The following is a 25,769-nucleotide window of genomic DNA, read 5'->3' as shown; positions in this document are numbered from 1 at the left end:
CAATGACCATAACCTCTAAAATGTGGCGTCAATTAAAAACTATTGCAATAATGTGTCGTTTTAAACCTGAGCTCCATTACCACAGTGCAATATCTTATATTACTATCTCATCTTCAATTTCCTTATTGAACGATCACTGATTGCTAATGGCAGTATTATCATATGACTTGGTTCTTTTCTTTTTTTTTCACCATTTTCGGAAAAATGTGAAATGCCTTTAATATTTCAGTAATTCGCACACTATTACCGTATCTTGTCTGCACATAAGGTTAACACCATTCCTTTCTTATTTTGTAGCGGTCATTGATCACACACCTATGATATTTTATTTTTCTGCATGTAATATTACATTATCTTAAATGGAAGTTCATGGAAAATATCTCTCTGTTTCCCACCATCATAAAAACATTTGCATAATTTTATGCTACAGTGCTTGTTGGTAATATATGGAGACGATTGATGCACTGTTAACCACAATGAGGCAGGTGTGTGGCTAGACCTGATCAAGGGATGTAGGGTATGATCCAGAAAGTGGTCAGCCGGTAACCGGTCTCAGTAAAAATGACTCAATGGAAATAGACAATATATACATATAGGAGAGGGGCACCTCTATGGTAATCATGGAGGTCAGTCCTGCTACCAGGTGCTAGAGTATGTGTCATTGTATATATATTGTGCAGTATAAAATAACAGGTGCACTAAAGGTCAAACAGATGCATCCATAACCACCCCAAAGGTGGATCAGAAAAATGTAAACGTATAGAGTGCATTTCTATATATATTGTGCACTAATATACAATGGGTGCACAAATCATTTGATTTAATTTCTTTTAGATAAATATCTCCCCCCCATTTACAACTGTCTATCGCCTCAATAGCATCCCCTATATGACATTTTCTGCTTTCTACCTTTTGTTTTTTAAATTTTTGTATTAATAAAATGGATTCTTAATATGGTTCTTTTCATAACTCGACCCTTTATTTTAATGTAGTTTGAGTTAACAATGTATTATTTCAAATCTAACACTGTCCGCGAACACAGAGAGTCTAAGGGCAATCATAACCCAGGTGTATTTCTCCACCTGCATTACAAATGTAAATCTTGGTCTGACCACCCAAAATAAACAACTAAGGCCTCTTTCACACTTCAGTTGTTTGGCGTCAGTCTAAAACCGCCATTTTCCTCAAATAACGGATCCGTCATTTTTTTTTGACGGATCCGCTATTTTCCCATAGACTTGCATTAGCGACGGATTGTGACGGATGGACGTCCGTTCCATCCGCCATGCGACGGATCCGTCAAAATTTGGCGGACGTCATCTAGACATAGACGGACATTATAACGTTTTTTGTCAACGCTGAAATGGCGGATCGCCTATGGGCGACGGATCTGTTGCGACCGTCATTTCGGCGGATCCGTCGCCCCAATCCGCTTGTTCAATTTCGCATGCTCCAAAAAGTAGATACTTTTCCCAGACAACCCCCAAGTAACGGATCCGTCAAAAAAACGGATCCGTTAGAACCGTTTTCTCAACAATTGTGACGGATCTGTCGATCCGTCACTATGTCGGAAGTGACTGACGCCAAACAACTGAAGTGTGAAAGAAGCCTATAACAATATTAGTATAGCTAACCAGAACCAAGGCCAGGCTGTTGTATGTAGCCTATTGCACATGAAAATGACCCTGGTACAGGCATCCATGTTAAACCTCCCTGACAGCATGGTCAGAGTTCATGATCTTCCCTGTTTAGCTCTCGAATGCTGTTATCTTAGGCATTGCCGACATTTAAATGCCTCTCATAATGTCATGATGTCACAGCCCAGCACACAGATCACATGAAGTATACTCAGAAATCCTCACATGATGTCATGTAAATACCAAAAATGCACATTTGAGTGCCAACCAAGTAAGTTCTCTGGACCCTGGTTGACCAGCCATGGCCTACTGACTTGGACACCAGACCTGAGTCTTGCAAATCCTTTTGCTCCTCTTTAATACATTTCTTAATTTCTTTTATTTACTTACACTATTGATCACTGCAGAGTTTGTTGAAGCGACAGTGACCATTTAAACGGATTGTAAACAAAAATAGGGTATTTTGATAAAAATAAGTGGCTCTATATTGATAAACAAATCCTTATAACTGGCATTGATGGTTACATCCAAACTTTCACATCTAAAACATAAAGCAAAAATTTTCATATCTTTAAAAATGATGTACAATAGGTGCCTGTTCACATCATGTCAAGCCTCTCAATAGGGCTTCAATCCCCTGAAAGAAGTCAAAAGATAGTACTTTTGGCCTCTATTTGGACAATATTTAACTACTACTAGCAACAATCTATAATATAAGGCTGGGAGCGTCACTCTGTCCGAAGCCTTTATAGACTGGGCAAGCGCCGGCGCAGTCTGGACCCCACAGAGTGACGCAGCCCAGGAGATCGCGATATGCGTAAGCACGGAACGCACACCGCGATCTCCAATGGATAGCAGGGACGCGCCAGGAGGGTGAGTATGAGCTATATTCACCTGTCCCGTTCCAGGGCTGCCCGCCGCTCTGTCCTCCGGGTCCTCTGCCTGTGACGTTCACAGTTCAGAGGACGCGATAACGCGCTTAATGCGCGCCGCCCTCTGACTGAACAGTCAGAGCCAGAGGAACCGGAACACGGAGCAGCACGCAGCGCTGGATCAGGGCCAGGTGAATATAGCAAGTGTCGAGGGCCTGAGCTAGCAGCGACTCCAGCACCTGACCCCCACAGCGCGCCTTTGTCCCCGCCTGCTCAGGCCCCTCAGCACTCTGCGCCCAGCGACGATAGGTGAGTATGGTATTTTTTTTATATATCGCAGCAGCATACAGGGCATATACTATGGAGCATCTTATGGGGCCATCAACCATAATGGAGCAGTGTACGGGGGCATATACTATGGAGCATCTTATGGGGGCCATAAACCTTTATGGAGCAGTGTACGGGGCATATATTATTGGGCATCTTATGGGGGCCATAAACCTTTATGGAGCAGTGTATGGGGGCATATACTATGGAGCATCTTATGGGGGCCATAAACCTTTATGGAGCAGCGTATGGGGCATATGGATGGGAGCAGCAAATTACAGAACGGTGGCGCAGGATGGGAGCAGCACATGACAGAACGGGGGCGCAGGATGGAAGCAGCACATGACAGAATAGGGCAGCACATGACAGAACGGGGGTGCAGGATGGCAGCAGCACATGACAGAACGGGGGTGCAGGATGGAAGCAGCACATGACAGAACAGGGGCGCAGGATGGGAGCAGCACATAACAGAACGGGGGCGCAGGATGGCAGCAGCACAAGACAGAACGGGGGTGCAGGATGGAAGCAGCACATGACAGAACGGAGGCGCAGGATGGGAGCAGCACATGACAGAACGGGGCGCAGGATGGGAGCAGCACATGACAGGATAGGGGCGCAGGATGGGAGCAGCAAATGACAGAATGGAGGCGCAGGATGGGAGCAGCACATGACAGAACAGGGGCGCAGGATGGGAGCAGCACATGACAGAACGGGGATGCAGGATGGCAGCAGCACAAGACAGAACGGGGGTGCAGGATGGAAGCAGCACATGACAGAACGGGGGCGCAGGATGGGAGCAGCACATGACAGAACGGGGCGCAGGATGGGAGCAGCACATGACAGGATAGGGGCGCAGGATGGGAGCAGCAAATGACAGAACGGGGCGCAGGATGGGAGCAGCACATGACAGGATAGGGGCACAGGATGGGAGCAGCACATGTCAGAATGGAGGCGCAGGATGGGAGAAGCACATGACAGAATGGGGGTGCAGGATGGGTGCAGCACATGACAGGATGGGGACGCAGGATGGAGCAGCACATGACAGGATGGGGGTGCAGGATGGGTGCAGCACATGACAGGATGGGGATGCAGGATAGAGCAGCACATGACAGGATGGGGGCGCAGGATGGGAGCAGCACATGACAGAACAGGGGCGCAGGATGGGAGCAGCACATGACAGAACAGGGGCGCAGGATGGCAGCAGCACAAGACAGAAGGGGGGTGCAGGATGGAAGCAGCACATGACAGAACTGCAATAATCTACATGGTACTACTGCGGCTGCATCAAAGCAAAGGTGCAGTACAGAACAGAGCAGAATAGTGAAAATAAAAAATAATTATCTCTGAGTTTCCATCAGATATTGAATCCTTAGGATATTCCATAAATGTATGGTCGATGTGGGTCCTGACAATGAGACCTGCATCTTGAGAATGGGGTTTTGACTTCCAAAGCTGTCAGTGGAGAGGTGGTCAGAATTTCTACTCCTCCGAGAGAACATAACGGGCCCTGCTGTCATAATAGATGCACATCTACTAAACACTTACGGCAAATTGTATGTTGCCCAGATGTCAGGTGAAGGATGAAGAAAGACTAATCCCATGAAAGCTTCTTCTGTGAGAATCTAGTCTTACTTTCCTTCTGTACTGATGCCTTTTCACTCTCGAGAAAAATAAATAAGTCAAATCACGGTTTCACTCAACAATTTGCATGTACAAAGCCACTCACAGGACATGTTCAATAAAGAACAAGCTTAAACTGTCATAACCTTCAGAAGAACACAGAATTTTACCTCTGAGACTTTGTAATGGCCACAGAGTTATAAGTTCCAAATTTCAAGGTTGACAAATCAAAGTTGAAATAAAATCAATAGGACCATGTGAAAACTAGACTGCAAATGTCACTGGTCTACGTCTCTCTAAAATTCCCCAGCCTGTTTCCAACTTCATTATGTCCAGTTCACTAACCAGGACAATAATCATGTTGAATGAGAAAAGGATTCATAAAGTCTGACTCAGACTTAGCAATGTCGAGGCCATCAGAGATGGAAATAATCAGCAATAAACACACACATGTGAGAACTATAATATTCACAATCAGATGCCATCAGTTCAATAGAGACAGATAAACTTTAATGCCCCACATTTATGGCATATACAGTGTAATGGCCATGGATGAAATTAGATTAACTGAATAAATGTTGGATTTGGAGGATTATATTCAGTGTCCCATGGTGAAGAGTCGACTGTGCGACCAAAGTAATACAAAAAATTGCATGACATTCTAATACATAGTACTACTTGGTACTAAATTTTCAAGCGCAGAAAAATAACTGTACACCAAAACTGTGACTTATCTTATTTGATCCGATGGATTTGCATTTGGCTTCTTTTCCACTTTTTGAACAAACATTTGCAAAGTTCTCTCTTTAATTTTAGTCTTTCCAGCATATCATGGAAGGTTATTTAATTAAAGAGATACCAGTAGGGTAAAAATATCCATAATTTTGGCGATACTCAATTTACAATTATATAGAAGAGGAGGACTTAGAGTTTACACAAAATACAAACTTTATTTAAATCAAATGATTTACAAGAATAGAAAATGGATATCATAAGTCAAGTACTATAATAAGTGAACCATTCCCAGGTGTAATTACTTGACCAGTGGTTCCCACTCTAAACCAGAAAAATAGGCAGAAGTTCTATCTAGAAGGTTAACCTGAGTGTGGGTGTAATGCTAAATATCTTCCCTCGGAACACTGTTCCCAAGTTATCAGGCACCCACTGCTCTTGTAATTATACCCACATGAAACAAATCTAGCCCATAGATCTAATAAGAATCGATAGTTACCCATATCCAGTTTAGGTGAGAGCCCCGGTCACCCCAACGCGCGTTTCGCGTGCTAATGATAGCCTCGCTTCCTCAGGGGGCGTGGCTTAACTCCGATCTTAGTGCTCTGTATATACTGTGCCGTTCCGGTCACTTGACCGTGCGGCATCCAATCGGTGCAGGATAGAAGTGCGCTTGCGTGCTTGTGACGTGTCATCGTCATGGAAACCCGCGGCGTTGTATATCAACATGTGCATGTTTATCTACTGGAGCCGGCGAGTGCCATATGTCCCGCAGTGGCCCCGACCACGTAACAGGGTCCCCGCCCACCCCGGTCACATGAGCGACCCGGCGCCTGGCCGCAACATGTTCCCGAAGGACGCAGGGACACCCCCACAGAGGAGGAGACAGCGCAAGACATACGGCACTATCGCCCGCATACTAATCTGTAAATATGCTAATACATGAAAGATTAATGATGTGCTTTAAGTAAAAAAGTGCCAATAGTGCTTATTTATAACTATGATTATTTAAATAGTGTGTACAACTCTCTAAAAGTCACTATTCTGTGCAGGTTACTATATATGTTTTTATGGATTTGTATTGTTCAAGTATTTTTAGAGCACAAGTTGTATCAACATATATAGTATGCGGGCGATAGTGCCGTATGTCTTGCGCTGTCTCCTCCTCTGTTGATATACAAGCGGCGCTTCAGCGCCGCGGGTTTCCATGACGATGACACGTCACAAGCACGCAAGCGCACTTCTATCCTGCACCGATTGGATGCCGCACGGTCAAGTGACCGGAACGGCACAGTATATACAGAGCACTAAGATCGGAGTTAAGCCACGCCCCCTGAGGAAGCGAGGCTATCATTAGCACGCGAAACGTGCGTTGGGGTGACCGGGGCTCTCACCTAAACTGGATATGGGTAACTATCGATTCTTATTAGATCTATGGGCTAGATTTGTTTCATGTGGGTATAATTACAAGAGCAGTGGGTGCCTGATAACTTAGGAACAGTGTTCCGAGGGAAGATATTTAGCATTACACCCACACTCAGGTTAACCTTCTAGATAGAACTTCTGCCTATTTTTCTGGTTTAGAGTGGGAACCACTGGTCAAGTAATTACACCTGGGAATGGTTCACTTATTATAGTACTTGACTTATGATATCCATTTTCTATTCTTGTAAATCATTTGATTTAAATAAAGTTTGTATTTTGTGTAAACTCTAAGTCCTCCTCTTCTATATCATGGAAGGTTGTTGACATTCCAAGAGTAGCAAACTTCTTAAAGGGAATCTCCCAACAGGCTTTTGCTATGTAATCTGAGGACAGCATGAGGTAGGGGTTAAAATGCAGAATTCAATGATGTGTCACATGTCAGGCTGTGTGCTGCTGTTAACTTATAATGAAGGTTTTATCACATAGTGATTATCACTGCCTGGACTAAGGCAGCTGCAGAAGCTCTTGAATGCTAGTCCAACTCTGCCCTCTCCTGTATTAAGCAGCTTACTGTCTATAGACAATATAAATAAAGAGCCTAGTGTGGGCAGGGTTAGATTTCTCACCGCTGCTGCATTGCTAAACTTAAGAACACTGATTGTGTCAGAACCACTGCACCCAGTATTCTAAGTGATACTGTCATCGTCGCAGGTGGTGCACATGGTTTGTGGGCCCACTGTGCCATTTTCTGGGCTTACCCAGGAGGGTCATAGCTAAGTTGCTACCTTGTCTTCCCTAGAGCTCTTGATGGTGGAGTTAGGCTTGCGATGCAGGTAACCACCAGGTACCACTTCTGAGCAGTCCCTAGTACTGCAGCTGCTGACCCTAAAGGTCAGGATAGCAGTCACACACAAGGATTCAGAGTCACGGACAGGAAGAATTTGGATACTGGTATAATAGTTTGGCCAACACGGAATACTGGGACAGGTTCTTGTTCAAACAACCTGTTTCTGGAACTGGTTCAGGTTCAGGTACTAATGGTGTGGCTACAGAGATCAGGCACTGTAAGCAGGTTGCGGGATGCAGTGATGCAAGACAGGCAGAGCAAGGGTTAACAGTTTTAATTTAACAGGGAATGCTTCACACAAGGAGATAAACAGTTAAATGAGGGTTAAACAGTTCAAGGGTAGGCAATAGGTAGAGTTAATGAGCAATAAACAAGATAACGGCAGTTCTTTAAATCACTTATCCTGTCAAAGACTTCCCAGTCTTCTGCTGAAGCTTGGAGGACGGCGGCGCCAACAATGGCCGGCGCGGTGCTGTTTCACTGAGGTCCTGCAAACAACGGTCCATTTTATGGCGGAAGTGGTTGGTCTCTGGTACCTTTTGCTGAACCCCTAGTACATAAGTTGGCACGGCCGGGATGAGAAGGGCCACAGTACATGCAGGGTTCAATGTGAGGTGATCAGCAGCAATGGGCCAGGTAGGCTGCATAAATTCATCCGGCTCTTTCTAGGCGGCCCGTGCACTGTACCCTCAGCCACGGGACACACAGTGCCTTTCAGTCGTGCAGATGCAGGGCACCCGACACCTCGGTCTCTGACAGTCACTTGGGTGGTGGTGGGAGCTGGTGGGCGCAGACCGACTGGTGCTCGGGAAATGGACCACACCCCTTAGGCTGCTGCACGCTGCCTGTTCGCACTAAAACTGCTGCCGTGGACGCTTTTGCTTGTGTACACCCCCTGCTTCCAGGTCAGGGGTTCTCTTGGGGCCTTTATGCCTTCTTTCGGACAACAGGTGACGCAGCCCCAGCAGTTCCGGACCTGGTGTGGTACAAGTGCCCGCGGTGATTCTCCTTACATCACCATCATTGTGGCCTCAAGGTTCTGGCACCGCCGGAGCGGCATCATGGTTCTAGCACTGCTGGAGCGGATTCAGGGTAACGTAGACACTATACAGGAATATGGGACCAGGTTCAGGATAACGAACTAACTTCACTAGACTAGGACAGGGCACTTGCCAACATATAGTTGCACAAACAAGAGATGTAGGAAACCTACAAGGTTTGCTCAACCGGTGCCTTTTATACTAGATGCCTCCCAGGTATTGGCTGAGGACATATTGACAGTGCGCACTGCCCCTTTTAGAACAGGGAAGCACGCGCACACTTGGTGCGTCGCCGGGAAGACTGCAGCATGTACAGGAAGCAGGAGGTGGGGAGTACACCATGCTGCTGAGGCGGTATGTCAGCGTACCTGCATGGAGGGGGAAGAAGGACCATGCTGAATCACCGACATTAGTATTACAGATACATCATTAGATTTAGGGTATCTATGCCTACATCATGCTACTCTCAGATGAGGTAGTAAAATCTGGTGAAAGATTCCCTTTAATAACATTTTGACATAATTAAGCAAAAAATGGCAAGTGTGTATCGAGACTTGTACCCTTTAGGCTGCATGTGCTTGGTGATAATATCTTTTGCCATTGTGAGCAAGAAACAGGGGCTAAAGCTGGAATTCTAAGTGTCATCTGTGAAGAATCAAAGTCATGTGAGTACTGACAATTGGGGGCAGATGAGACTAATTTTAAATGTATCACACATTAGTCTGATTTTATCCATTGTTTCAAACTAATTCATCATGTCCTGGCATTGATTTCCATATTTTTATCCTTAGTTTTTATTTTGTTATTTTTTTTGCCTTGCGTTTTCAATATCAAATTTATGAGTTTATAGATTCAAGCAGTTTATCTTAGCAAAAATTGTTTGGGATGTGGAATCGTGCTGACAAATTCCTTTTAACATATAGAAGATTTTTTTTTCCATTGTGCACATTAAGTAAAGTATTTTGCCATAAGTTGAATATAGGGTATGGTAGCTGTAGAGTAGAAATAAGATTCTGTATATGAAAAGTAATCCTACAGGGCAAAACTAGCCTAAATAGACCAAAATATGCCAGACACTGATTCAATGTAAATAAATCCTTTATTAAATATTTATTGAGTTAAAAACATTTAAACAAAGGGGGACAGAGACAGAGCTGACATGGTAAAACATGGAGAGAATAGCATACAAATGACGTGCTATGAAAATCATACACAGTAATTATAATGAGTGTATATACTATATTCCAGATACTTTCTCTGGAATCTTTCTCCTGATGCCTCTCTTTCTCGTTCTGTATATGAAAAAGAGAACAGACTTATCTTTACTTTAATTCACATAAACTTAGGAACCAATTCATTATAGCTTTTGTGCCTGTTTTTTCTCTAGTTTTAGTCAGTTTACGACTGCTTTGTTTTTCTACTTTTATAAAGTTTATTTTATATTTTTTTTTGTTTGTACTTGTGTGAAGGTTAAGGTTTTCATATGTGTGGAGACAAGGGGGTCGATGGGCGCACAGGTCCGCTAGCTAGAACCGCATGGACCAGGGTCGTTCCGCCTATTGCCCTCCCTCCCTTTAATGTGGGCGTAACTCTACTCAAATAACACAGGGTGAGGGTAAAACAGTGTGCTTTACTGAACCACCAAAACAGGCCGATAACACACCGAACAGTCCCAGCACAGTACCCAAGATAGTGCACATTACAGAGTCTCCACCTTCTGCTGACTCACCGGGATAATGGCGGCTGTTACTTCAGAGCTCCCAGGGTCGCTACCCCACCTGTGGCACACACACAGAGAGGAGGTAGCGACAAGCGTAGGAATCCTATGTATAGAGATATAAAAGACAGCGCCTCACATGTTGGTGAAATAGATCACAATTTATTCTGCCTTCTGTGGCGTAGGAATCCTGGCTTTCTCCAAAAGTATCCATGGTTCAGCGATGGTCAATTCAGCAGATCTGCAGATCTGTATTCTTCCAACTGAAACCAAAAACCGCTAGGTTGTTTCCTGCAGAATGATAGATTTGTGTCCCTCGTGATGGTGCCATGATATTGGCTGCTGTCCTGTCTCTAGTGCTTTAGATGTTTCTGTCTTGGCAGAGTCTCTGGCTGACTCTCCCAGTCTCTCTGTCTTGGAGTCTCTTTATACAGAGGCATATAACCTATTTTTAGATTTAGCAAAAGTCCTTCAGTCCAGCATCACAGATAAGGGAAACAATGGAGATCAAATAGCTGTAAAGGCCCCTTCACATTAAGCGACGCTGCAGCGATACCGACAACGATCCGGATCGCTGCAGCGTCGCTGTTTGGTCGCTGGAGAGCTGTCACACAGACCGCTCTCCAGCGACCAACGATGCCGGTAACCAGGGTAAACATCGGGTAACTAAGCGCAGGGCCGCGCTTAGTAACCCGATGTTTACCCTGGTTACCATGCTAAAAGTAAAAAAAAACAAACACTAGATACTTACCTACCGCTGTCTGTCCTCCAGCGCTGCGCTCTGCTTCTCTGCACTCCTCCTGTACTGTCTGTGAGCCGGAAAGCAGAGCGGTGACGTCACCGCTCTGCTTTCCGGCTCACAGCCAGTACAGGAGGAGTGCAGAGCACAGCGCTGGAGGACAGACGGCTGTAGGTAAGTATCTAGTGTTTGTTTTTTTTTACTTTTAGCATGGTAACCAGGGTAAACATCGGGTTACTAAGCGCGGCCCTGCGCTTAGTTACCCGATGTTTACCCTGGTTACCAGTGAAGACATCGCTGGATCGGTGTCACACACACCGATCCAGCGATGTCAGCAGGAGTCCAGCGACGAAATAAAGTTCTGGACTTTCTTCAGCGACCAACGATCTCCCAGCAGGGGCCTGATCGTTGGTCGCTGTCACACATAACGATTTCATTAACGATATCGTTGCTACGTCACAAATAGCAACAATATCGTTAACAATATCGTTATGTGTGAAGGTACCTTAAGGATTCCGGACTTTCCTGATGTCTGTTCTTACTGATCCAAGATGGAGTCTTGGATCTCGCCCTGTCAGGGAACTTCCTGTCTGTCCTGACTATATAAGTCCGGGTCTTGTGTTCACCTGTGTTTGAGTATTTTGTGCTGCTGGCTCCTGAGCATCTGCCTGCTTGCTGGCTAACTCCCTGCTTCTGCTGCTTACTACTCGGTGGTCTGCTTCACCCCATTCAGCTACCTCTCGCCCCTGGAACTGCTGTGATGTGCAGTACACCAGTGGAAGGATTTCCTTTGTGTACCAAACTTTTCCCAGTGTTGTGCCTCTTTGCACAACCACACCAGGTGAGCAAGATTCAAGCTGTGCTTTTCTCTCCAAGAAAGATGTACTCATCTACTACGCTTAGATAGCGCTCTCCCTCTTTCTCCCCTCGTCCTCTCTTTTCCAGGACGTCATTCACAGGATGCATAATCTGTGAACAATTGGACTCCTACTAAAAAGTACTGTGCACACTTGTGAGCAAGTTTTGCTGGACTTCGTCATTTAAGTACTGTGTGCATTTGCACTATAACCTTATTGGACTTCCTCGTTTTAGTGTCTTGTTTGCTTCCACATAATTTCCTTGCTGGACTGGTTCACATTAGCGGTCGCGCCCGCTCCTCAGTTTGCTGTGATTTTCTATATAGAGCTGAGGACCTCGTTACAATTGCAGAAATATCTGTTAGTTCTGTTTACATTTCTGTTTTTGAGTAAATACATCTTTTGTTGCAACTTTGCTCTCAGACTGGCTTTATCCCATGCTATCAGATTCCGTAGTACCAGTATAATTATTACAGGATACTCGCCATTAAAGGAATCTGCTGGGATAATGTCTACACTGAGACAAAGATGGACCAGTTGTTCTCTATGATCCACTCTTTACAGGGGGATATTGAGGCACTGCAGAACAAGGTTGCTAACTGGGAGGCTCATTTTGGACAGGCTCTTCAGGACTTAGGTAATCACGTGGCTGGGCAGATGACTGCACGAGCACCTCCACCCCCAGTACAGCCACAGCCAATTACTCCTCCAAAGTTACCACCATTTTGGTTTAGTGGGGACCGTTACAAGTTTCGTGGGTTTGTAAACCAATGCCTTTCGTATTTTCATGTGCATGCCGCCCATTTTCTTACTGATCGATCTAAGGTTTTATGTATAATCATGTTGCTCACTTTCCGAGCTCTTGCATGGGCAAATCCGCTTATGGAGACTCGTGACCCTCGACTGAATAACCTAGATGATTTTCTTGCTGCAATGTCTATGATGTTTGATGACCCTAATCGTCGCACTACAGCTGAAACCGCCTTGTTATCACTACGTCAGGGTAAGCGTCCTGTCATTGAATACGCTACTGAGTTTAGACGGCTGGCGGTGGATGCGATTTGGGACAGTTATGCTCAATTACCCATTTTTAAGAGGGGATTGTCTAATGTGTTAAAGGATGAACTAGCTCATGCAGATGCGCCGGAAGAGTTGGACGCTTTTATACAGCATTGTGTACGCATAGATATACGCGTTACTGAGCTTAGACAGGAAAGATTTGCAGCCTCTAATCGTGTCACTAACTCTTCTCTTCCTTCTAAAGAACCGTCAGGCAAATCCTCTTGGGAGGCTGAACCAGTTCCCACGCAGGTGGATGCACTACAGGGAGCATCGTTTCCGGGAAAGTCTATGCTTTTACTGCGGTCAGTCAGATCACTTTCTCATCAATTGTCCCAAGCGGCCCCGCAAGATACTGGCCACGGTTGGGGAATTTGATAATCAGGATGCTGAGTCCATTACATCTGAGTCTAGTTTTTCTGTGAATGCCATTTTTCACTCTCTGTCTATGACTGCCTCTCCCAAGATGCTGGAGCGTAAGGACACCCATTGCTCCCTTCCTATTAAGATCCGGTCATCGGGTCAATGGATTCCCTGTGCAGCTATGGTGGATTTAGGGGCAGGAGGAAATTTTATGGACTTAACATTTGCCCGGGAACATGGCATAGGGATCCAGCAGAGAGCCACCCCGGTAACTATGGAAACGGTGGATGGCTCCCCTCTAGTCTCTGGACCAGTAGATCAAGAGACTGTACTTCTGGAAATCTTCATAGACCCTGATCATCAGGAAATACTGTCATTTATGTTGATCTCTTCACCACATTTCCCTTTAATTTTAGGGATTCCATGGCTGCAGTCTCAAAATCCTATTATCAACTGGGAGACCAAGGAAATTAGGCCTAGTGAGTCTTCAAGATACGAAATGTGCCACTGAGGTATCTACTTTACCATGTGTGTATAGTGAATTTTCGGACATTTGTGAGAAGATGGCAGACCAGCTTCCTCCTCACAGACCGTATGATTGTCCCATTGAGCTGCTTCCGGGGGCCGCTATTCCTTTTAAGAATGTCTACCCACTTGCAGCTCCGGAGCTGAAGGCTTTAAAGGAATACATCGATGAGAATTTGGCTAAGGGTTTTATTCGCCCCTCCTCATCACCGGCAGGAGCACCCATCTTTTTTGTTAAGAAGAAGGATGGAACTCTTAGACCATGTATCGACTACCGGGAGCTCAATAAGGTGGCCATTCGGAATCGCTACCCTTTGCCGTTGATCCCTGAACTGCTGGAAAGAGTGCGACAGGCCAAGATCTTCTCCAAGTTAGATCTTCGGGGAGCATATAATTTAATTAGGATCCGCTCTGGAGATGAATAGAAGACTGCATTTAGATGTCGTTATGGGCATTTCGAATATCTGGTGATGCCTTTTGGTCTCTGCAATGCTCCGGGAACCTTCCAACATCTGGCTAATGATATTTTCAGAGATCTATTGGATCATTTTGTCGTGATCTACCTGGATGACATCTTAATTTTTTCTGACTCTTTGCAGGAACATCAGGAGCATTTGAAGACTGTCCTGAGGCGTCTAAAGGAGAATCACCTCTACATTAAGCCTGAGAAATGTGAATTCCATCGCACAGAGATTCAGTTCCTGGGGTATGTCATCTCGCCACAGGGGCTTAACATGGAGGCAAGTAAGATCCAGGCTATTCTTGATTGGCCCGCACCTAAAAATGTCAAGGAGGTACAGCGTTTCATCGGATTCGCAAACTTTTATAGACAATTTATTTATAATTTCTCTGAAATCGTGCGACCCATTACACAGCTAACTAAGAAGGAAAATACTTTCTAGTGGTCCGCACAGGCTCAGGAAGCTTTTGATTGTTTTAAATCCCGGTTTACATCTGCACCTGTACTAATTCACCCAGACCCAGCACTTCCTTTCATCGTAGAAGTGGATGCTTCGGATTGTACTCTGGGGGCCATCTTCTCACAGAGAACGGGAGAGAAAAGCTTGTTACATCCGTGTGCTTTCTTTTCTCACAGACTCTCCGCTGCAGAAAGGAACTACGATGTGGGAGATAAGGAGCTTCTTCCCATTATCGCTGCATTTAAGGAATGGAGACATCATCTGCAGGGGGCATCACAACAGGTTATTGTGCTCACGGATCATCGCAACCTGGAGTTCCTTGGATCTGCAAGATGTCTTTCTCCACGCAGGCTCGTTGGAGTCTATTTTTGAATCAATTTAATTTTGTCACTTCGTACCGCCCAGGTTCACATAATGGGAAAGCGGATGCTTTGTCCCGAATCCATGCCACGGATTCCATACCTGGGACCCCGTCTAAGACCGTCCTGTCTGATGCCAACTTTATCGGAGTTATTCAGAATAAGGACTTATGGAAGACCATTAAGGAAGCCTACGACGCAGACCCATTTCTCGCCAACCCGACTGCTGATGTGAACTTGGTTCTCAGAAACGGTATGTGGGTTCAGGATCAACGTTTATATGTTCCAGAGGCCGTAAAGCTGCAGGTCCTCAAGTTTGTCCATGATTCCAAGTTGGCGGGTCATCGGGGGGTACAGAAGACACAGGAGTTTCTGAGCCATTTTTTTGGTGGCCTACCTGTCAGAAGGATGTGAAAAGTTAAGTTCTCTCTTGTAAGGTATGTGCACATTTCAAGACTCCTCGTGTATCACCTACTGGAATGCTTCAACCGCTACCTGTCTCCTCTCGTTCTTGAGGGTCTATTTCAATGGACTTTATAGTTGAATTGCCCACCTCTGGGGGAAAAAATTCTATTCTGGTGGTTGTAGATTGCCTTACTAAGGCTGCCCACTTCATTCCCTGCAATGGTCTTCCTTCAGCCACGGAGACGGCGGATCTGGTCATCCAGAATGTGTTTCGGCTGCATGGAGTTCCGGAAGAAGTCATCTCAGATCGGGGAGTGCAGTTTACGTCCAAGTTCTGGAAAGGATTCTATGATTCGCTTGGTGTTAATTTGCATACCATCCTCAGACTAATGGGCAAACAGAACGGATGAATCAGACTCTGGAACAGTATCTTCGATGTTATATCAACCATTCTCAGGATGACTGGTTGGAGTTGCTCCCGCTCACAGAATTCTGTGATTACAACTCTCAGAGTTCTTCTACAAAGGTAACACCTTTCTTTGCCAACCTAGGATATCATCCCAGTATTCTTCCCAGATCTCCAATCAGCGCACCAGTGCCTGCAGTTCATGAGAGGTTGGCGGCAATGAGACAGAATCTGGAAACCCTGAAGGAATCACTGGCTACTGCACAAGAGAGATATAAGAGATCTGCCAACAGGTTTCGGAAGCCTGCACCTATGTTCAAGGTAGGGGACTCTGTATGGTTATCTACTAAAAATTTGAGATTGAACATTCCATCACAGAAACTTGGACAAAAGTTCATCGGCGCTTCAAGATCTCTGGGATTGTGAGTTCCGTTGCCTGTTGTCTGAAGTTGCCAAGAACCTTGAAGGTACACCCTGTGTTTCATGTCTCCCTGTTAAAACCGGTGTCTACAAATACATTTCAGGGTCGGATTACACCTCCTCCTCAGCCTGTGTTAGTGGATGGACACGAAAAGTTTGTGGTAGAGAAGATTCTGGACTCCAGGATCCGCAGGAATCAACTGCAGTACCTCATCAAATGACAAGGATATCCGTCTGAGGAGAACTCTTGGGAGCTGGTGGGCAATATCTGTGCTCCTCAAAAAATTAATCTGTTCTATCAGAAATATCCTGACAAGCCTGGTCCTGGATCGTCCTGAGGCCGCTTCTGAGGTGGGAGTAATGTAAGGATTCCGGACTTTCCTGGTGTCTGTTCGCCCTGATCCAAGATGGAGTCTTGGATCTCGCCCTGTCAGGGAACTTCCTGTCTGTCCTGACTATTTAAGTCCGGGTCTTGTGTTCACCTGTGCTTGAGTATTTTGTTCTGCTGGCTGCTGAGCATCTGCCTGCTTGCTGGCTAACTCCCTGCTTCTGCTGCTTACTACTCGGTGGTCTGCTTCACCCCATTCAGCTACCTCTCGCCCCTGGAACTGCTGCGACATGCAGTACACCAGTGGAAGGATTTCCTTTGTGTACCAAACTTTTCCCAGTGTTGTGCCTCTTTGCACAACTACACCAGGTGAGCAAGATTCAAGCTGTGCTTTTATCTCGAAAGAAACATGTACTTATCTACTACGCTTAGATAGCGCTCTCCCTCTTTCTCCCCTCGTCCTCTCTTTTCCAGGACGTCATTCACAGGACGCATCATCTGTGAACAATTGGACTCCTACTAAAAAGTACTGTGCACACTTGTGAGCAAGTTTTGCTGGACTTCGTCATTTAAGTACTGTGTGCATTTGCACTATAACCTTATTGGACTTCCTCGTTTTAGTGTCTTGTTTGCTTCCACATAATTTCCTTGCTGGACTGGTTCACATTAGCGGTCGCGCCCCGCTCGTCAGTTTGCTGTGATTTTCTATATAGAGCTGAGGACCTCGTTACTATTGCAGGAATATCTGTACCATGTTTTGTTCGCTATTCTGTTTGCTGTGACTCTCTATATAGAGCTGAGACCTCGTTACAATTGCAGAAATATCTGTTAGTTCTGTTTACATTTCGGTTTTTGAGTAAATACATCTTTTGTTGCAACTTTGCTCTCAGACTGGCTTTATCCCCATGCTATCAGATTCCGCAGTACCCATATAATTATTACTATAGCATTACTTGATTATTTAATCTATTTGCTGCTTTTGGAGACAACAAACTGGCTCCATAATACAATGCATAATTAGCATATCAGCAAACATCACTAATCATCAAAGATAAGCGCACACTATGTTATATGAAATATCAGCTTACAAGTCACTATTACAGGCTTACACAAGCAAAAGTATAGATAACAGCATATTCCCCTTGGTTTGCTAAAAATGGTCATCCGGGTATATACATAAGATATAATCCGGTTTCTTCACAATGTTTTTGCGACTTTTTGAAAATTCATAAAAATTTGTCCCAAATATAATCATGTCCCCTGTAGCCCCCTGCAGTGATTTTATTTATGCCCCTTATTTGAGTTATTTTTTTCCACCATTTTGTGAAATTTGTCTTTTTTGTGATAAAAAGCAGCAATTTTTTTTTTTTTTTACTTGGGGCACTTTTCCTGGTATCTAACCCTTAATTTTTGTAAATGCTTGGACTCCAAGTTGGGTCTCCTTCATGTGTGCCACCTGATTTTGGCAGGTTTCTAAGAGCACCAGGCCTTTTCCTGTCACTCATCCACCTGCTACTGGTCAATGTTCAAGCTAGAAATGCTGCTCCGAGCACTGTCCCAGGCCCTGTCCCATGCATCCATTTTGCACAATTATACTATTTGTACTCTAGGTCAATTGATGACACTTTTCCTGGTGTCTGCCCCTAATTTGAGCTGTTTTGGCAGCTTTTTGCTCCCCCCGAAGGTGTTGGCTATGTGTTTGGTTTTGTCTCCCATTGAATTAAATGAGGTTGGGGTATGTTCAGCGAACCATTTGGCGGTTCACTCATTTCTAGTTGTAATCAGTGTAGAGAAGGATTCCGGAGTGGAACAGTATTGCTAATCTTCACTTCAGACAAGTGAGTGATATGGTTGCTTATTATTTTTGCTTTTTTTTGACAGGGGACAAGAGCTTCAGTGGATTAGGTGTAAGGTGAGTATAACAGTACATTTTTAACTTTATTTAAAATGGCTGTGTCTTTTTTAACAATCTAACTATGAGGTTAGTAAAGGGGGCTTCTGACAGATGCCTCTCCATTACTAACCGGTGGGCTTGATGTAATCAGCTATAAAACAGCTAACATGAACCCCACAACCATTGCCCCACTTGACACCTAACGAGGTCAAGGGGGAACAGCTAGGCAAAGAGCCAGAAATGGTGCATCTAATAGATGCGCATTTTCTGGGGCATTTTCTGGATGCATTTTTAGACTGGGGGGGGGGGCTAAAATCAATGGCACCTTACCAGTCTGAGAATACCAGCCCCACGCTATTTGTTTAAGCTTGGCTGGTTGACCCCACACCAGTTTTTAAAATTATTTATATAAAAATTTCAATTAAAAACAGTGTGGGACCCCTCTATTCTTGATAAGCAGCAACGATAAAGCTGACAGCTGAGGGTTGCAGCAAACAGCTGTCAGTTGTGCCTGGGCTAGTTATCAAAAATAGAAGAAACATCATGTAATTTTTTAATTTTTTTTATTTATAGCACAGTCGACGGCTTATGAATGCTTCCATTAGCAGTTCCTGCTCTCACTGTTATCAGCAAGAGGAGGTGTAGGCTGATGGGGGTAGCACTCTAGTAATGATCTTACCACCTATCAGAGTCTCCGGTGTTTCTCCTGCTGTCATGCAGACAGAGAGAAATACATGTTCGGGGTCCAGGCCCGAACACTTGGTACAAACCCCAAACTTTACTAGTTGGGTTCACCCATATCTACTTGTGTCGTCGGAGTGCCATATACTTCTACTGTACATTTCCTTTTGTTCACGGGTGCACTGTCTCTTGTCCCTTGAAAAATACCAGCAATCTCAAGATTACAAGTCCACTGTTTGCAACATAATCAAGAACTTTAAAACTCATGGCATTGTAGCTAATCTCCCTGGATGTGGACGGCAGAGAAAAATTGATGAAAAGTTGTAATGTTGCATAGCCCGGATGGTTGATAAGCAGCCCCAATCAAGTTCCAAAGAAATTCAATCAGTCATGAAGGCTCAGGTCGCATCAGTGTCAGGGCATACTACCTGTTGACATTTGAATGAAATGAATCGCTATGGCAGAAGTACAAAGTAGGACCACACTGCTGACACGGAGACATAAAAAAGTTACACTGTAGTTTGCCAGAATGTATGTGAGTAAGCTAAAATCCTTCTGGGAGAGCGTCTTGTGGACAGATGAGACCAAGATAGGGCTTTTTTTGTAAAGAATATTATTCTATTTAATGAAAATGGAATGAGGCCTTCAAAGAAAAGTACACAGTACCTATGGTCAAATATGGTGGAGGTTCAAAGATGTTTTGGGGTTGTTTGGCTGCCTCTGGCACTGGGTGCCTTCACAGTGTGCAAGGCATTATGAAACCTGGGTCTTCCAGCAGGACAATGACCTCAAACATGCTTCAAAAAACACCTAGAAATGGATGGAAACAAAGCACTGGAGAGAACTAAAGGGGTCAGCAATGAGTCCAGATGTAAACCACATTGAACGCCAGTGGAGAGATCTTAAAGCTGATGTTGGGAGAAGGCACACTCCAAATATGAGATATGAGAGACCTGGAGCAGTTTGCAAAAGAAGTGTGGTCTAAAATTCCAGTTAAGAGGTGTAAGAAGCTTGTTGATGGTTATAGGAAGCAGGGTGTGATTAATTAATTAAAAATTAACTTTTAATAGGTTCATTTAAAATAGTATACCCAAAATAGTGATAAACAAATATACATATAGGACTCACAGTATATCACATTCCAAACAAAAGAAATGCCAATAAACCGAACTACCACAGACCTCACAATATTGAGAGTCTTATAAACCAAACTTGTTATGACCTGGTGGTGAGGACAATAATGGACCTGGTGGTTAAGAGCACACGGAATGACCTGATAGTTACTAATAATACAGGACAAGCTCTGAGACGTGGGAACTCTGCTGACCGCAATCCCTAAACCTATCACACACACTAGAAATAGCCGTGGAGCGCTCCTGACGCTCCCTAGGTGCCTCGTCACAGCCTAAGGAACTAGCTAGCCCTAAAGATAGAAAAATAAAGCCTACCTTGCCTCAGAGAAATTCCCCAAAGGAAAAGGCAGCCCCCCACATATAATGACTGTGAGTTAAGATGAAAATTACAAACACAGAGATGAAATAGATTTAGCAAAGTGAGGCCCGACTTACTGAACAGACAGAGGATAGGAAAGGTAACTTTGCGGTCAGCACAAAAAACTACAAAAAGACCACGCAGAGGGGGCAAAAAGACCCTCCGCACCGACTCACGGTGCGGAGGCGCTCCCTCTGCGTCCCAGAGCTTCCAGCAAGCAAGACAAAAATCAAAATAGCAAGCTGGACAGAAAAAATAGCAAAAAGAGAAAAACAAGCAGGAACTTAGCTTCTGCTGGGAAGACAGGTCACAAGAACGATCCAGGAGCGAAATAGACCAATACTGGAACATTGACAGGTGGCATGGAGCAATGATCTAGGTGGAGTTAAATAGAGCAGCCAGCTAACGAATTAACCTCATCACCTGTGGAAGGAACCTCAGAAGCCGCAGCTCCACTCACAACCACCAGAGGAAGCCCATGGACAGAACCAGCCGAAGTACCATTCATGACCACAGGAGGGAGCTTAACAACAGAATTCACAACAGTACCCCCCTTGAGGAGGGGTCACCGAACCCTCACCAGAGCCCCCAGGCCGACCAGGACGAGCCAAATGAAAGGCACGAACCAGATCGGCAGCATGAACATCAGAGGCAAAGACCCAGGAATTATCTTCCTGACCATAACCCTTCCACTTGACCAGGTACTGGAGTTTCTGTCTCGAAATACGAGAATCCAAAATCTTCTCCACCACATACTCCAACTCCCCCTCAACCAACACCGGGGCAGGAGGATCAACGGATGGAACCACAGGTGCCACGTATCTCCGCCACAACGACCTATGGAATACATTATGGATGGCAAAAGAAGCTGGAAGGGCCAAACGAAATGACACAGGATTGAGAACCTCAGAAATCTTATACGGACCAATGAAACGAGGCTTAAACTTAGGAGAGGAAACCTTCATAGGAACATAACGAGACGACAACCAAACCAAATCCCCAACACAGCACCGGCGGTTAGCGAAACGTTGAGCCTTCTCCTGGGACAATGTCAAATTGTCCACCACATGAGTCCAAATCTGCTGCAACCTATCCACCACAGTATCTACCTCAGGACAGTCCGAAGACTCAACCTGCCCTGAAGAGAAACGAGGATGGAAACCAGAATTGCAGAAAAACGGCGAAACCAAAGTAGCCGAGCTGGCCCAATTATTAAGGGCGAACTCAGCCAAAGGCAAAAAGGACACCCAATCATCCTGATCAGCAGAAACAAAGCATCTCAGATATGTTTCCAAAGTCTGATTAGTACGTTCGGTTTGGCCATTAGTCTGAGGATGGAAAGCCGAGAAAAAAGACAAATCAATGCCCATCCTAGCACAAAAGGATCGCCAAAACCTCGAAACAAACTGGGAACCTCTGTCCGAAACGATGTTCTCCGGAATGCCATGTAAACGAACCACATGCTGGAAAAACAACGGCACCAAATCAGAGGAGGAATGCAATTTAGACAAGGGTACCAAATGGACCATCTTAGAGAAGCGATCACAAACCACCCAAATGACCGACATCTTTTGAGAGACAGGGAGATCCGAAATAAAATCCATAGAAATATGCGTCCAGGGCCTCTTTGGGACCGGCAAGGGCAAAAGCAACCCACTGGCACGAGAACAGCAGGGCTTAGCCCAAGCACAAGTCCCACAGGACTGCACAAAAGAACGCACATCCCGCGACAAAGACGACCACCAAAAGGATCTAGCCACCAAATCTCTGGTACCAAAGATTTCAGGATGACCAGCCAACACCGAACAATGAACCTCAGAGATAACTCTACTAGTCCATTTATCAGGGAGAAACAGTTTCTCTGCTGGGCAACGGTCAGGTTTATCAGCCTGAAATTTTTGCAGCACCCGCCGCAAATCAGGGGAGATTGCAGACAAAATTACCCCATCTTTGAGAATACCCGCCGGCTCAGGAACACCCGGAGAGTCGGGCACAAAACTCCTTGACAGGGCATCAGCCTTCACATTCTTAGAGCCCGGAAGGTACGAAACCACAAAATCAAAACGGGAGAAAAATAGCGACCAAAGAGCCTGTCTAGGATTCAACCGTTTGGCAGACTCGAGATAAGTCAAATTCTTGTGATCCGTCAAGACCACCACGCGATGCTTGGCTCCTTCAAGCCAATGATGCCACTCCTCGAATGCCCACTTCATGGCCAACAACTCTCGATTGCCAACATCATAATTGCGCTCAGCAGGCGAAAACTTTCTAGAAAAGAGGGCACATGGTTTCATCACCGAGCATTCAGAACTTCTTTGCGACAAAACAGCTCCTGCTCCAATCTCAGAAGCATCAACCTCGACCTGAAACGGGAGCGAAACATCTGGCTGGCACAACACAGGGGCAGAAGAAAAACGACGCTTCAACTCCTGAAAAGCTTCCACAGCCGCAGAAGACCAATTGACCACATCAGCACCCTTCTTGGTCAAATCAGTCAACGGTTTAGCAACACTAGAAAAATTACTGATGAAGCGACGATAAAAATTAGCAAAGCCCAGGAACTTTTGCAGACTCTTCACAGATGTCGGCTGAGTTCAATCATAAATGGCCTGGACTTTAACAGGGTCCATCTCGATAGTAGAAGGGGAAAAAATGAAACCCAAAAAAGAAACCTTCTGAACTCCAAAGAGACACTTAGACCCCTTCACAAACAAAGAATTAGCACGAAGGACCTGGAACACCATTCTGACCTGCTTCACGTGAGACTCCCAATCATCCGAGAAGACCAAAATATCATCCAAATATACAATTAGGAATTTATCCAGGTACTCTCGGAAGATGCATAAAGGACTGAAATACTGATGGAGCATTGGAAAGCCCGAATGGCATAACCAGGTACTCAAAATGGCCCTCGGGCGTATTAAATGCTGTTTTCCATTCATCGCCCTGTTTAATACGCACAAGATTATACGCACCTCGAAGATCTATCTTGGTGAACCAACTAGCCCCCTTAATCCGAGCAAATAAATCAGACAGCAGCGGCAAAGGGTACTGAAATTTGACCGTGATCTTATTAAGAAGGCGGTAATCAATACAAGGTCTCAAAGAACCATCCTTCTTGGCCACAAAAAAGAACCCTGCTCCCAATGGTGACGACGACGGGCGAATATGACCCTTCTTCATGGATTCCTTTATATAACTCCGCATAGCGGCGTGTTCTGGCACAGATAAATTGAGCAGTCAGCCCTTAGGAAACTTACTACCAGGAATCAAATTGATAGCACAATCGCAATCCCTATGAGGAGGTAGGGCACTGGATTTGGGCTCATCAAATACATCCCAGTAATCCGACAAAAAACTCTGGGACTTCAGAAGGGGTGGATGACGAAATAGACAAAAATGGAACATCACCATGTACCCCCTGACAACCCCAGCTGGACACAGACATAGATTTCCAATCCAATACTGGATTATGGACCTGTAGCAATGGCAACCCCCAAAACGACCACATCATGCAGATTATGCAACACCAAAAAGCGAATATCCTCCTGATGTGCAGGAGCCATGCACATGGTCAATTGGGTCCAGTACTGGGGCTTATTCTTGGCCAAAGGCGTAGCATCAATTCCTCTCAATGGAATAGGATACTGCAAGGGCTCCAAGAAAAAACCACAGCGCCTAGCAAACTCCAAGTCCATCAAATTCAGGGCAGCGCCTGAATCCACAAATACCATAACAGAATAGGATGACAAAGAGCAAATCAGAGTAACAGACAAAAGAAATTTCGACTGTACCGTACCAATGGTGGCAGACCTAGCGAACCGCTTAGTGCGCTTAGGACAATCGGAGATAGCATGAGTGGAATCACCACAGTAAAAACACAGCCCATTCCGACGTCTGTGTTCTTGCCGTTCAGCTCTGGTCAAAGTCCTATCACATTGCATAGGCTCAGGTCTATGCTCAGAGAATACCGCCAAATGGTGCACAACTTTACGCTCACGCAAGCGTCGATCGATCTGAATGGCCAAAGACATAGACTCATTCAGACCAGCAGGCATGGGAAATCCCACCATGACATCCTTAAGGGCTTCAGAGAGACCCTTTCTGAAAATTGCTGCCAGCGCACATTCATTCCACTGAGTGAGTACAGACCACTTCCTAAACTTCTGACAATATATCTCTACCTCATCCTGACCCTGACACAGAGCCAGCAAGATTTTCTCTGCCTGATCCACTGAATTTGGTTCATCATAAAGCAATCCAAGCGCCAGAAAAAACGCATCAACATCACGCAATGCCGTATCTCCTGGCGCAAGGGAAAATGCCCAGTCTTGAGGGTCGCCACGTAACAAAGAAATAATGATTTTCACTTGTTGAACAGGGTCCCCTGAGGAGCAAGGTTTCAAAGCAAGAAACAATTTACAATTATTTTTGAAATTCAGAAACTTAGATCTATCCCCAAAAAACAAATCAGGAATTGGAATCCTAGGCTCTGACATCGGATTCTGAACCACAAAATCTTGAATGTTTTGTACCCTTGCAGTGAGATTATCCATACAAGAGGACAGACCTTGAATGTCCATATCTACACCTGTATCCTGAACCACCCAGAGATAAAGGGGAAAAGAGAGACAAAACACACTGCAAAGAAAAAAAAATGGTCTCAGAACTTCTCTTATCCCTCTATTGAGATGCATTAATACTTTTGGCCACCTGTACTGTTATGACCTGGTGGTGAGGACAATAATGGACCTGGTGGTTAAGAGCACACGGAATGACCTGATAGTTACTAATAATACAGGACAAGCTCTGAGACGTGGGAACTGTGCTGACCGCAATCCCTAAACCTATCACACACACTAGAACTAGACCAATACTGGAACATTGACAGGTGGCATGGAGCAATGATCTAGGTGGAGTTAAATAGAGCAGCCAGCTAACGAATTAACCTCGTCACCTGTGGAAGGAACCTCAGAAGCCTCAGCTCCACTCACAACCACCAGAGGAAGCCCATGGACAGAACCAGCCGAAGTACCATTCATGACCACAGGAGGGAGCTTAGCAACAGAATTCACAACACAAACTACCACAGGCCTCAGAGTATT

Source organism: Ranitomeya imitator, chromosome 3, assembly GCF_032444005.1.
Source record: "Ranitomeya imitator isolate aRanImi1 chromosome 3, aRanImi1.pri, whole genome shotgun sequence".
NCBI classification, from domain to species: Eukaryota; Metazoa; Chordata; class Amphibia; order Anura; family Dendrobatidae; genus Ranitomeya; species Ranitomeya imitator.
This window is presented reverse-complemented; position numbering follows the sequence as displayed.